Source organism: Eschrichtius robustus, chromosome 14 (genome assembly GCF_028021215.1).
Source record: "Eschrichtius robustus isolate mEscRob2 chromosome 14, mEscRob2.pri, whole genome shotgun sequence".
NCBI lineage: Eukaryota > Metazoa > Chordata > Mammalia > Artiodactyla > Eschrichtiidae > Eschrichtius > Eschrichtius robustus.
This window is the reverse complement of record NC_090837.1, coordinates 37,329,850-37,342,462: the sequence shown is the minus strand read 5'-3', so window position 1 is coordinate 37,342,462 and position 12,613 is coordinate 37,329,850.

Genomic DNA, 12,613 nt, shown 5'->3' with positions numbered 1-12,613 from the left:
TAGCATAATGAATCATCCATGTTGTCACACGTGGCAGGATTTCCTTTTTTAAGAGTGAATAATATACTATTGTATGTATATGTCATATATCCATTCATCCATCAATGGACATTTAGGTTGTTTCCATATCTTGGCTACTGTAAATAATGCTGCAGTGAACATGGAAGTGCTAATATCTTTTTGAGACCCTGATTTCAATTCTTTTGGATAAATGCTCATAAGTGCAATTGAAGGATCATATGCTAGTTCTGTTAGTAATATTTTTGGAAAACTCCATACTGTTTTCCATAGCAGGTTCACTATTTTACATTCCACCAACAGTGTGCAAGGGTTCCAATTTTTCTACATCCATGCTAACATTTGTATTTTTGATGATCTCCATTCAAGTGTGAGGTGATATCTCATTGTGGTTTTTATTTGATTTCCCTGATGATTAGTGATGTTGAGTATCTTTTCATGTTCATGTTGGCCATTTGTACGTTGTATTTGGAGAAATATCTATTCAGGTCATAAACTCATTTTTTAATTGGATTATTAGCTATTTTGCTATTAGGTTGTTGTAGTTCCATATGTATTTTATAAATCAACCTCTTATCTAAAAATGGTTTGCAACTATATTCTTTTTATTCCATAGGTTGGCTTTTCATTTTATTGTTTCCTTTGCTGTGCAGAAGCTTTTTAGTTTGATGTAGTCCCTCTTACCTATTTTTTAGGCTATTCTTGCCTATGTTTTTGGTGTCATATTTGTGCATCATTGCCAAGACCTGGTCAAGAAGGTTTTCCCCTATGTTTTCTTATAGGAGCTTTACAGCTTCAGGTTTTATGTTTAAGTCTTTAATCCATTTTGAGTTGATTTTTGTGTATGGTGTAAGACAAGTTTCCAATTTCCTTCTTCAGAATGTGGATATCCAATTTTTCCAACACCATTTATTGACGAGACTAACCTTTCTACATTGTGTATTCTTGGCACCCTGTAAAAGATCAGTTGACCATTTATGCATGGTTTTATTTCTGGACTCTATGTGCTGTTTCATTGGTCTATGTGTCTGTTTTTATGCCAGTACCATACTGTTTGGATTACTCCAGGTTTGTAATATAATTTGAAATCAGGTGGTGTAATGCCTTCAGCTCTTTTTTTTTTTTTTTTTTCATTCTCAAGATTGCTTTAGCTATGCTGTGTCCTTTGTGAATGGTTCCATATTAATTTTAGGATTGTTTTTTCTATTTCTGTAAAAAATACCTTTAGAATTTTGATAGCAATTGTACTGAATCTGTAGATTGCCTTGGGTAGTATGGACATTTTAGCAATATTGTCTTTTTTTTTTTTTATAACATCTTTATTGGAGTATAATTGCTTTACAATGGTATGTTACTTTCTGCTCTATAACAAAGTGAATCAGTTATACATATACATATGTTCCCATATCTCTTCCCTCTTGTGTCTCCCTCCCTTCCACCCTCCCTATCCCACCCCTCTAGGTGGGCACAAAGCACCGAGCTGATCTCCCTGTGCTATGTGGCTGCTTACCACTAGCTATCTATTTTACGTTTGGTACTGTATATATGTCCAAGCCACTCTCTTACTTTGTCGCAGCTTACCCTTCCCCCTCCCAATATCCTCAAGTCCATTCTCTAGTAGGTCAGTGTCTTTACTCCCGTCTTGCCCCTAGGTTCTTCATGACCTTTTTTTTTTTTTTTTTTTAAGATTCCATATATATGTGTTAGCATACGGTATTTGTTTTTCTCTTTCTGACTTTCTTCACTCTGTGTGACAGACTCTAGGTCTCTCCACCTCACTACAAATAACTCATTTCGTTTCTTTTTATGGCTGATTAATACCCTGAGAAAACCATAATTGAAAAGGAGTCATGTACCGAAATGTTAATTGCAGCTCTATTTACAATAGCCAGGACATGGAAGCAACCTAAGTGTCCATCAACAGATGAATGGATAAAGAAGATGTGGCACATATATGCAACATTGTCTTTTAATCCTTGGTTGTTAGTCTTACCATTGGTGGTTGTTAGTGTTACAGAAAAGGAGGTGAGGGCATGTGAAAATAATGTTTAGGGCTGAAGATAGTTCAAAAGCTGAAAAGAGAGTAAGGGTTAGGCAAAAGTGGTAATATCAGGAATGAGCTAAAGGGACAGCAACCTCAGGGATGCTAACGTAGAGAAAATGGGCTAATGAAGGGCAGTTGAAGTTGGAGTAGGAAAGATCCTCTGGGGCTGGTGTGGGACAGACCCATCAATTGAGAGGGAGTCATTAGCATCATAAACCTCTGTGTCAGACCTGCATTTTGAGAACTGACCAAAAACATTCAAGTCAACAACAAGTTTTGATTATTTCCAATAAGGAAGAAGAGAATCTAAACAATCAACTATATTTTTCTTTAATAAACTTTAAAAAGAATAAAATTTTATAAAATCTCAAGTGATAGGTATCCTTCAAAATTGAGAATCAGCATTCACTTATAGAGATGATTGAAAAGGAATCCAGTTAAAAATAACATGGAAAGATCAGATCCCATTTAATAGAGAAAGAGAGATGAATGTGTAGCACAACTACTAAGGCTCCCAATACATGGTTTGCAGAAGAAATGTTAATAGTGCAGAAAGAATATTATTGTTTAAAAATGAGTGGAAGAGGTCCACCTCAGTTCCCTTTGAATTCCCTATTGATAAAACATTAATAAGTAGAGTGGAATCCTCCTGAAAGTTGATCAGGAATTAATAAAAGAAATTAGCTGAAAGCATTCCAGACTGCTCTGGTCCTGATGGTGGTTTGAGAGTGGGTTCTGTAGTAGCTTATCCATGATAGTGTGCATGTAGAGGGGAGAAGATTTCTGTTTTACGATTCCCAAGAAATAAAAAGGATAAGGGAAATGTTCCTTCAACTAGGATAATTTTGCCATATTAAAAATAAACATGCTATTGATCAACATCTTCACTCTGCTATTAACTAAGAATTTTTTGTTCCTAGCATATGAAGAATACAGTTTATTAAAAAACTCAAAAAGGAAAGTGGAGACCATAACCACCAACATTTTTGGATTTGTATGCTGGCGAGAGAGTCAAACATCAAAGAAAATTTTACTGCAAAGCTTTTAGATTCAGTGGACATTGGACTGTGCTAAAATAAAGGGAGCACCTGAAGTACTGCTGGTTCATTATTTTAAAATATTAAATCTGCAACACATAATCAATGATCTGATTAATAATTAATAGTGACTAATAATTATGGATGAGTTTTTTTGCTCATTTTAGTGAGGAATCATTTTTAAAGTCTTTATTCTATTAGTGAACTTGTAGCCTCATATTGGTGTTAGATATTATAAGAATAATAGTTATTGATAAATAATAAAAAGGAAATATAGAACTAGATATATTTGCAGTCCTGAAACAATTAATTTTATTTATCTGTTTGATTTTTTATTTTTTAAAATAAAATTTGTATATATTGAAGGGGTACAACATGATGATTTGATCTAAATATACATAGTGAAGTGGTTATGACAGTCAAGCTAATTGACATTTCCACTTGGGGAATAATTTGGGCTTATCCCCACAACTCTAGGCTCTGTGGGGCTGGAAGTCCTGGCTCTTAGAGGAAAAAGCCTTCTACCATGGTGCAGGAGTTCCATTTAATTTAAGCTTAAAACCCATCAATTGTTGCCTGGCCACTTTGGGCTCCTGTGGCCAAGGGATCCATGGACAAGGAAAGGATTCCCCATTCTAGGAAGGTAACTGACCTCGATCATCAGGAGGTGGTGGGACTGCTGTACATGACACGGGCCAGCTCGGTGGTGTCTATTGATGTTCCTCTGGCCAGTTTTGGTGGTAAATGGACAAGGGCCCCAGACAAGGCCTGTGAAGGGCATGATGGCCAGGAGGCTCAGATCTCTCAGGTTTGAGGGTCTAGCCCAGCAGACGTGGGCTAGACAAAGATGTGAGGATCTAGAGAGGATTGTTTATGAGGGAGGCGATGAGCGTCAGTTGTGGCTTTGAGTCCAGCTGCTGTAGCAGTGACTGTTTGTTTCGCTAACCTTCCCCTTTTCCTCAGTGATAGAGACCAACCAGAATCCCAGAGAAACTTATTGCTCAGGAAGTGGATTTACTCTATGAGGCAAATGGATCTGTGTGGCACATGTGGTGGGCTGTAGTGAAGGCTGCGGTTTCTTCTTCAGGACAGAGACACTTACTCCATCAGCTGCCTGGAAGATTGGCTGCTGACAGACAGCCCACATCTGAGTCCCTCTCTTAGAACTGCTCTTGACCCACTTGGGAACTGTGTTGTCTGATGTCCTGTCCCCCCCAGGGCAGTTTATGTCCAATCACTAGTCAATTTGTATTACAAAGGGGCTCCGGATCTCAATTCAGTACCGCTGGAGAAGTCCATTCAAGATCTAGATCTCCCCTGTGGAACTGGCTGAGGTCTCTTTGCAGCTGCATTGCTCTCCAGCTCTTCTCTTTGCCCAGTCTGCTTCCCTTACTCTTACAGGCATTGCTCCAGAGAATAAACCATTAAACCTTCTGCACGCAAATCTTCATTTCAGAGTCTGTGTTCTAGAAAATCTGATCTAGATAGTAGATATGTAAATGTATTATTAATACATATCTATAGAAATACACCAGATTTTACCAAAGCTTGTCTTGGGTGATGGGACTTTGGATGATTTTAATCTCCTACTTTATATTGTTCTGCTTTTACAGTTTTCCTACATTTCTCGTATATTACTGTCATAATAAGAATAAAGCAATAACAAGGTATACAGTACAAAAATAAGAAAGAATACTCTATTTGAGGTCAGAAAATTTAGGTTCTGTGGCTAAAATACTGACTGTGTGACTTTTGTCAAGTCACTTAACAATTCTTCTGTAACTCAGTTTTGTCTCCTATGAGATGTGGGTAGTCATTACTATATTGCCTGGATTTGTCTTGAGGAAGTTCATAATGAATGTGAAACACTTAGAAAAGCTGTAATGTCCTATAGAGATGTCATTTGTTTTTTATTTTATTATCTCTTGGAACTGTTTCCTACTGTTTTTATTTTTATATGTTCATACCAAGTGAGAATGGTACTGGCTTAAATGTTCAAGAGGATCACTATATACATTTCATTTACTTTTAAGTAAAGATTAGAACTGAGTCGGTTCCCTTAGTCAGACCCTGATCAGAACTTTGACATCCTTTGTAGGCTAAAGGAAATCAATATCTTGTTTGAGTTCTGCGACAATTCTGAATATCAGGTCTATGATTATCTCTGAGACTCAAAGTTAGAACATTCAATGCCTCTCAAATAAATCATTCCCAAGGCATTTCTCTATGACTGTCGGGATGTAATAAATGAATGCTATATGAAATATCCTGCTTTTATTTTCAACTTCCTGAAAGAATCTACTTGCTATAAGATCTGTTAATGTTGGGACACTTTGGATCTTATTTAAAGGAGTCTTTAAATTTTCCCTAGGCAGTAGCACAAGTTTATGTAGTTATTAAAATCCTGTCTGCTTCTAATGTGGAAAGCAGATGTTTACCACTGTTGAAGGAATCCTTCTTAAATGAAATTTGTGATAATTACCTGTAGAGTCAACCCTCTTCTGTAGCTAAATTAGTCTGGTTTTGGTCAAGACTAATTTGAAAAGATAGCATGCATTTCTATATCTAGTACTTGACTAAATAGTTTTCTCTTCTGTGGTAAGTAATAAAAGGAGACAGAGCATATCTAATAAAAGGCTTAATTGTGACTAAAGCTGATGAGGCTCTATTTTTACATTAGTTATTCATTACATGCAATGCGGATTTGTGTTCACAGAGAAATTTAGCAAATTTAGAAGAAGCATGGCCCTGTATATAAGCATATGTGTTGAGCAAGTGTGCAGGTCCAAAATTCTATACCTTGGGAATTACCTACTTGGGAAAATTTCACATAGAAAATGCTAAATAAGAACTCTTAGACAGAAGAAGTTATTACTTTGTTGGTGGAATTTTCTTCATAGGGAAACTTTTAGAATGGGAAAAACAGATAGCCTTTTTCAGATCGGCAAACTTTCAAGGCCAAGTTGGTAAGAGATGATCTCTGAGGGTCTCTACTATTCTAACAGGAAAGGAGATACTTCACTGACAGGGGTCTACTATACGTCCTAATGGTAGGAACACACACCTTTGTAACTTTCTGTGGTATCTAGTCTATAGTTTTCTCTGTAATTAGGGAAGAGGTTAAAAGAAGAGAGAAATAACTTATTACTGTCAGTGTAGGGTAGATGGGAAAGTCAGATGAAAAAATATGAATGTTACCTTGATAAACTAAAAAAACCCAGTTCCGGAAAAGGGAGGGCTTTTAATTCTCTGAAACCTTATTGGAAGTCTCCTTTTCTTTAAAAATAATTTAATAACATTTTAATTTGTTTTTTGTACACAGTTTTATTGACATATAATTGACATAATAAACTGCACACAAAGTGTACAATTTGATAATTTTTGTTACATGTACACCCGTGAAACATAATGGCGAGCTATATCACGCCCCAAATTTCCCTGTAAAAACCCTTTGTAATTCCTTCCTCCTTCCTGTCTCCTGCTCCATCCCCAGATAACCACTTATTTGCTTTTTATGACTATAGATTAATTTTCATTAACTAAGCATTTATATAAGTGGAATCATAGTGTATGTGCTGATTTTTGTCTGCTTCCTTCATACAACATAAAATCATATTTAAGTGAGATAACGTGAAAACACTTGGCATTACATGCTGTGGTATATAAAATCATTAAAGTAATTCAATTGCTTCTGTTGTTTTGCTCAATCCTTTACTTGAATTTCTTACATCTCAGTAATAATAAATGTCAGAGAGTACCAGGAACTATATTCAAATGGTTTTTAAAGAAAATATGGTTTTCATACACATGTAAGCATGATTATTCTAATGCACAGTATTTTGCTTTAGTGAACCTATTATTCGAGTTGAATAAGGTATAAATTAGAGATTCTGAGGACATTCTTAAAGGTCTTTGGGCTTATTACATCCTGCAGATTTGCACCTACCATGAACTTGGTTACCACACAGGTCTAAGGAAATGCATGGCCGTGTCAGCCCTCAGAGGCCCAATGGTGCAATCTAATTGCATTAGCCACTGAGCTTGTCAGCATGTTCCAGACCTTGATCTAACTGACATATGAGAAAGAATATACTTTGTTCTCTCTGGCTACTAATTTTTCAGCTGGTTATAAATCACTTCTACTCTATGAGAAAAAATAGGCTTTCTTGTTTAGCTCTGCCTGTGTTACTTCCCTTACTCATCTTTATGTTTGAGGGATGTATAGAATTTTATTGGGGTAAGGAAGAGAACTACAGACAGATGGGTTGTCAGGCTTGGCATATAAAAATGCATACAGAGGACTGACCGGCAATATTTTCTAGCCCAAGCCATGTTCTTGAGTAAATTATTTAGAATTTACATATGAAAGATGTCTTTGAAATCACCTTTCCATCTGTGACCTGACAGCTTGTAGATGAACCTTTAGTGTGTTTTTAAAAGGCCACCATTTTACATATGAGGTGTGTGTGTGTTAAATGAAAGCACAGACCTCTCTATTCTTTAATCTCCTCCAAATTCTCCTTACTGATGGATAATTATAGGACTTCTGTGTGACATCTGCTTTGTAAGTGGGATAGTGCCTGTTACTAAAGGTCACTCAAAAAGAATTTACCATCTGTTGATGGTTATTTACTTACAACTGTTGCACACATTCTGCATACCTTTGTGTCTGTACCTTCTTCACTTTCTATCTCATCTTCAATCATTGCCATAATAATTCTTAACTGAAAGGTATGTATTTATACTTGTACTATAATGTTAACAAGAATTTTTGAATTGTGGAGATAGAGTGATTCCTTTTATTTTTGATTCTTTTAGATATGGCAGTTCACACTGTGAACTTTTTTTGATTTGGGGTAATCATTAGTTTGGAATTCTTTTGGAAATGGTAAAAATGTAAGATACGAGTTTAACATTCTCCAAGATAATATACTTGGTAGATTTATTTCATTATGTTTTAATTAATGTCTTTTGACTGAACCAATCGTAAAGGAAACAAACGTTTTAAAAGCTTGATTGTTTCTGAGGTTTGTGATTTTTACATTCATTTTGTCACTGATCTATTTTCTTCCCTTATTATTACAAAACCATGAGTTCACATTACAGCTAGTTTTTTAAAGAAAAGATATCTCACAATTTCAAGAACTGAACACAACGATTTAAAAAATATTCCTTTTTGTCTTTGTTCTGTGAATATACTTGTATGATTTTGTATTCCTTTTCTTTAAGATTCCATTATTAAGTACTTTAAAATTTCTACAATTATTATCAATAACTACATAGTATTCTGTTAGATGTTGCACTGTGGTTTGCTCACCATTCCCTGTCATCCTAAATTTTATTAATTTTTTTTTTTTACCATTTTTGATAATGCTGTAATGAATATCTTTGCCTGGGTAGCTATTTTTTTTCTGCTGAGTTAATTACTTATGAATATTTTATGACTTTCAAAAGTTATATCATTTTTCAGCAAGGAACAGTCAGGGACACAATTTTGTAGTTTCACAGTTGTGTATAAATACATTAATTTCACCACATTATCAGAATTTGGTGTCAATATTTTAATTTTTTTGTTTTAATAGATATAAAATTATATCTTAATGATGCGTTAATTTTCATTTCTTTGATTATAGCAAACCAAGACTGAATATTCTTCAAAATCTTTGTAACTTTTTCCCTCTAGTATGAATTGTGCCTGGCATCTTTTGTATTTTGGGGTGCATTTACATAAGTTCTTTGTTTTGTATGGGTGCTGATACTTTGTTTTTCATACATAATCAAATGTTTTCTCAAGCTGGTTTTCTTTAGTATGTATTTCTATTTTTCTTACATTATAAATTTTATAAATGTTTTGGTAGTCAAGTATGTCATTCTTCCCTTTGTGATTTTGTTATTGCAAAACAGTTTTCTATTTTAGAAATGCCACACCTATTCAACAATTTACAAACTCTGCACTGGCTAATTTTTTTGCCATAAAAAAACCTAGGTTATGATACAATATGCCTGCCCTATGGTATTGCTTAGCCATTGGTGCACAGCCCACCCAGATGTAGTGGCATAAAACACAATAATAGCTTATTATTATTATCTATCAGTGTTCTAGTCATTGATCAACCTCAGCCAGGCAGTTCTCACTTGGGTTCTTTTGTGTGGTGGCTGTCACAGGGGCTGGGGTTGGAGTCATCTTGGAGACTTCCTCACCCACGTCCGGTGGTTAATGCTGATTATTAGGTAGAACCTCAGCTGAGGCTCTTGGCTACAATATCTCCATGTGGCCTGTCCATGTGGTTTGGGCTTCCATAAGGCATGGAGCCTGAGTTCCAGGAGTAAGCATCGTGAGAGAGAGCCAGGTAGAAACTGTATCACAGTTTAAGACCCAGCCTTGGATGTCAATAGTGTCACCTCCGCTGTACTCTGTTGGTTGAGGCAATCACAAAGGAATATCATGTAGTAATATGAGTATATGGAGATATTGTTACAAGCCACCTTTGAAAATTACAACCGCCATACCTATTCAATTTTGTATCTGGTATACTTGCTATGCTATATATCTATGTTACATGCTGAAAGTGGTTTACAGAGATTAATTTGGTAACCATACATTAGATTAATAGGATATGTAAATGAGGGAGGAAAGACTGGAAAACATTTAGGACTAAGTGAATAATAAAAGGGAACGGGAAGCTTGCATCTAAGAAACCTTTTGTTGAAAAAATAAGCAGAACTTAATTACTATTGGATATGGAGCACAAATTAGAAGATTTAAAATGATTCTAAGACATTAATTCTGGGTTACTGGAACAATAGTTGTGACAATAGCAGAAGTGGGTCTATTGAAAAGTAGGTCTAATTTTATGGGATGCACAGAGGTATTAATTTTATATACTTGAAGTTTTACATAATGTTTGAGCTTTCAAATATAGATGCCATGTATAACATTGAAGTACAGGGTGAACATAGCATAACATTAAAATACTGTGGGTGAGACATACAGGGGGTGGAAGTAAGTATTTTGAGATGATCAGTGTAGGAAGGAGAATTGAACCCATAAAATAGAATGCTTTATCTGAGGGAGTAATAAAGAAGGAGATGAGCCTACATGTATGGACTAATTCAAGGACAAACACAGATGTGTAGAAAAAAAGTGTGTTTCATTGGAAAACTATTCATTATCTGTAACACACCCTCTCAGGTGATCAGATTCTAGTCCTGATCACAGTTTGTTTTTGAGCTATTTTACAACTCTTCCTTCATATGTTGTAGATAACTGATAGATGTGTAAATGCTGTTCTGGGATTTTTATGTGACTCCCCTGTTTAAGGAAAAACGAGTTTGTCTTCATTTGCAATGTATCTCAATATTCCCTTATATAAATTTGTACTATTTTGACTTTCCCTTTGAACCTGTTACATCATCTGCCTTGGGCCCTCATATCATATGAATTAAAAGAAAAAAGTCCCTTAACACACATTCATTTTTATATTTGTATGTTGTTAGAGAAAAAATTATTCTGACATTTGTTTGAAAGTAAGGAAGACTTTATTCAGGACTATTGTGATAGGTGTCAATGCCATTGCAATAGGGGAGAGAGATCAGGTTCAACTCTGAAAACAAGAACAAGTGGGAATTATAGCCAAGGAGCAGGTTGAGAGGGCTCAGTGGATGGAAAATTACTGAGAGGAGACATCAAAGGTGGGGAAATTCTTGTTAAACTGACCGAACAGGATTTTTATTAATGGCAGCTCATGGTGATCAGATATCACTTGGAGGATGGAGTGGGGTGAGGAATTTGATCAGATAATTAGGGTGTTCAGATATCAAGGGCGGAAATATTCTCTCTAAACTGGCTTAGCAGGATTCTTCCTACAACTGGGCTAGGCAGCCCTGAGGACAAAGTCCTTGTTGAGAAGAGAACTCAGAGGTCCTCAAGAAAAGTTTGGTCAAGAAGGGAGCCTTTGTCAATGTGAATCATGATTTTACTTTGTTCTGAAAATTATCTTAGCAGATGGTAGAAGGATAATCTGAGAGGCAGAAGATGAACCTAAAGTTGTGGTGTAATGGTGAACAAACTGGGTCTAGAATGAAACTGAGAAAAAACAAAAACAAAATCCATTCATGCTTGTCCTGACTCTTGACAAGTTACGGTAATTCCCTGAGCATCTGGTTCTTACCGATAGAATTGGAAGGGAATAATCATGTCTACTTTACAAGGTCATATGCAGCTAAATGTGATAATCAGGGAGGTGTTGTCTCCCAAATCAGCATGTGCTATGTTAACAAGATGTTATGACCACATTTTAGGAGTCAAATGAGGGGAGCGTTTAAAGAAGAGCTGTGGAATAGGAACATGGCAGAGATTGCTAGCTGCCTCCTGATAACCGTCCTCTCTGTTGTCATAGAACTTAGGCTTGTAGTGAGTGAATTACTGCTCACTGATATAGTCTGCATCTCCTAGTCTCTTTCACCACCTAATATGACTGTGGGATTGAGTTATGGTCGTGAAATGTGAGCAGAAGTATGGAGTACTGTTTTAGAAATCTCCTTAAAATCCTAATTTTTAACTACTAGAATCTGAACTTGCTTTATAATTCAATTACTTCTGTCAAAAGTGCTCTGTACTCATATAGACTATGCTTTTTAGGTTTTTTTCCAGTACAAAATTTCATAGCTATCTTTTCTTCATTTGTACTTTCACTGATTTTTATTCCACACTTCTATTACCAACTGATTTACCGTCTCTCACCAGAGGCATTTGAAAGAATATGCAATGTCAAGGGAACAAAGAGAACAACAGATACTATCTTTGAGTCACATTTTGCTCTGAGATTCTCAAATTTGTTCTGAAATCTTTGAATTTTGAGATAACGTCGCAAAGCTGCATAGAAATTAGATTTCAACTTTCTTACTTCTTTAACATATTTCTTTAAAAGCTTCTAAATTTTATTGTCACTCATCTTGTTTTTACTCATTTACTTATTTTTACTCATTTACTCATGAGCATGATCTCATCAGAATGAATACAAGTAATATAAATCATTTAGTCCAATGTCCATTTGGTGCCCAGAATTATCCACAGTTTTCATAAAGGCCCAGAAAAGTGTACAGTAATACACTTGCTTATATTAGAGATATATTTTAAAATCTTAAGAAAACAGGTGTTGGATGTTTCTATTAGAAAACTCTCCTCCTACCGACCTCCCCCAAAAGTAAAATGAAATCCAACAAATAATTATAACAAATCCTCTGATTTGTTTTATTCTATTAGTCATGGTTGAGAAAATTTTACTGAATTTTTCTACCCTTACCAAAGCAAACTTCTCCCCCTCAAGATGGCTCCATTTTTGTAAATCCATGCAGGATATATTATTCTTATTTCCTTCCAAAATGTTTATCCTGTTGATATTCATGTTGTTGCTTGTACATTCAAGTTAAGAATCTCCTCAGATTCCATGTTTCTATGTCAAGGCCAACATAAAAATAATGTGATAGAGGAATTTGGTTTGTATTGGTTGTT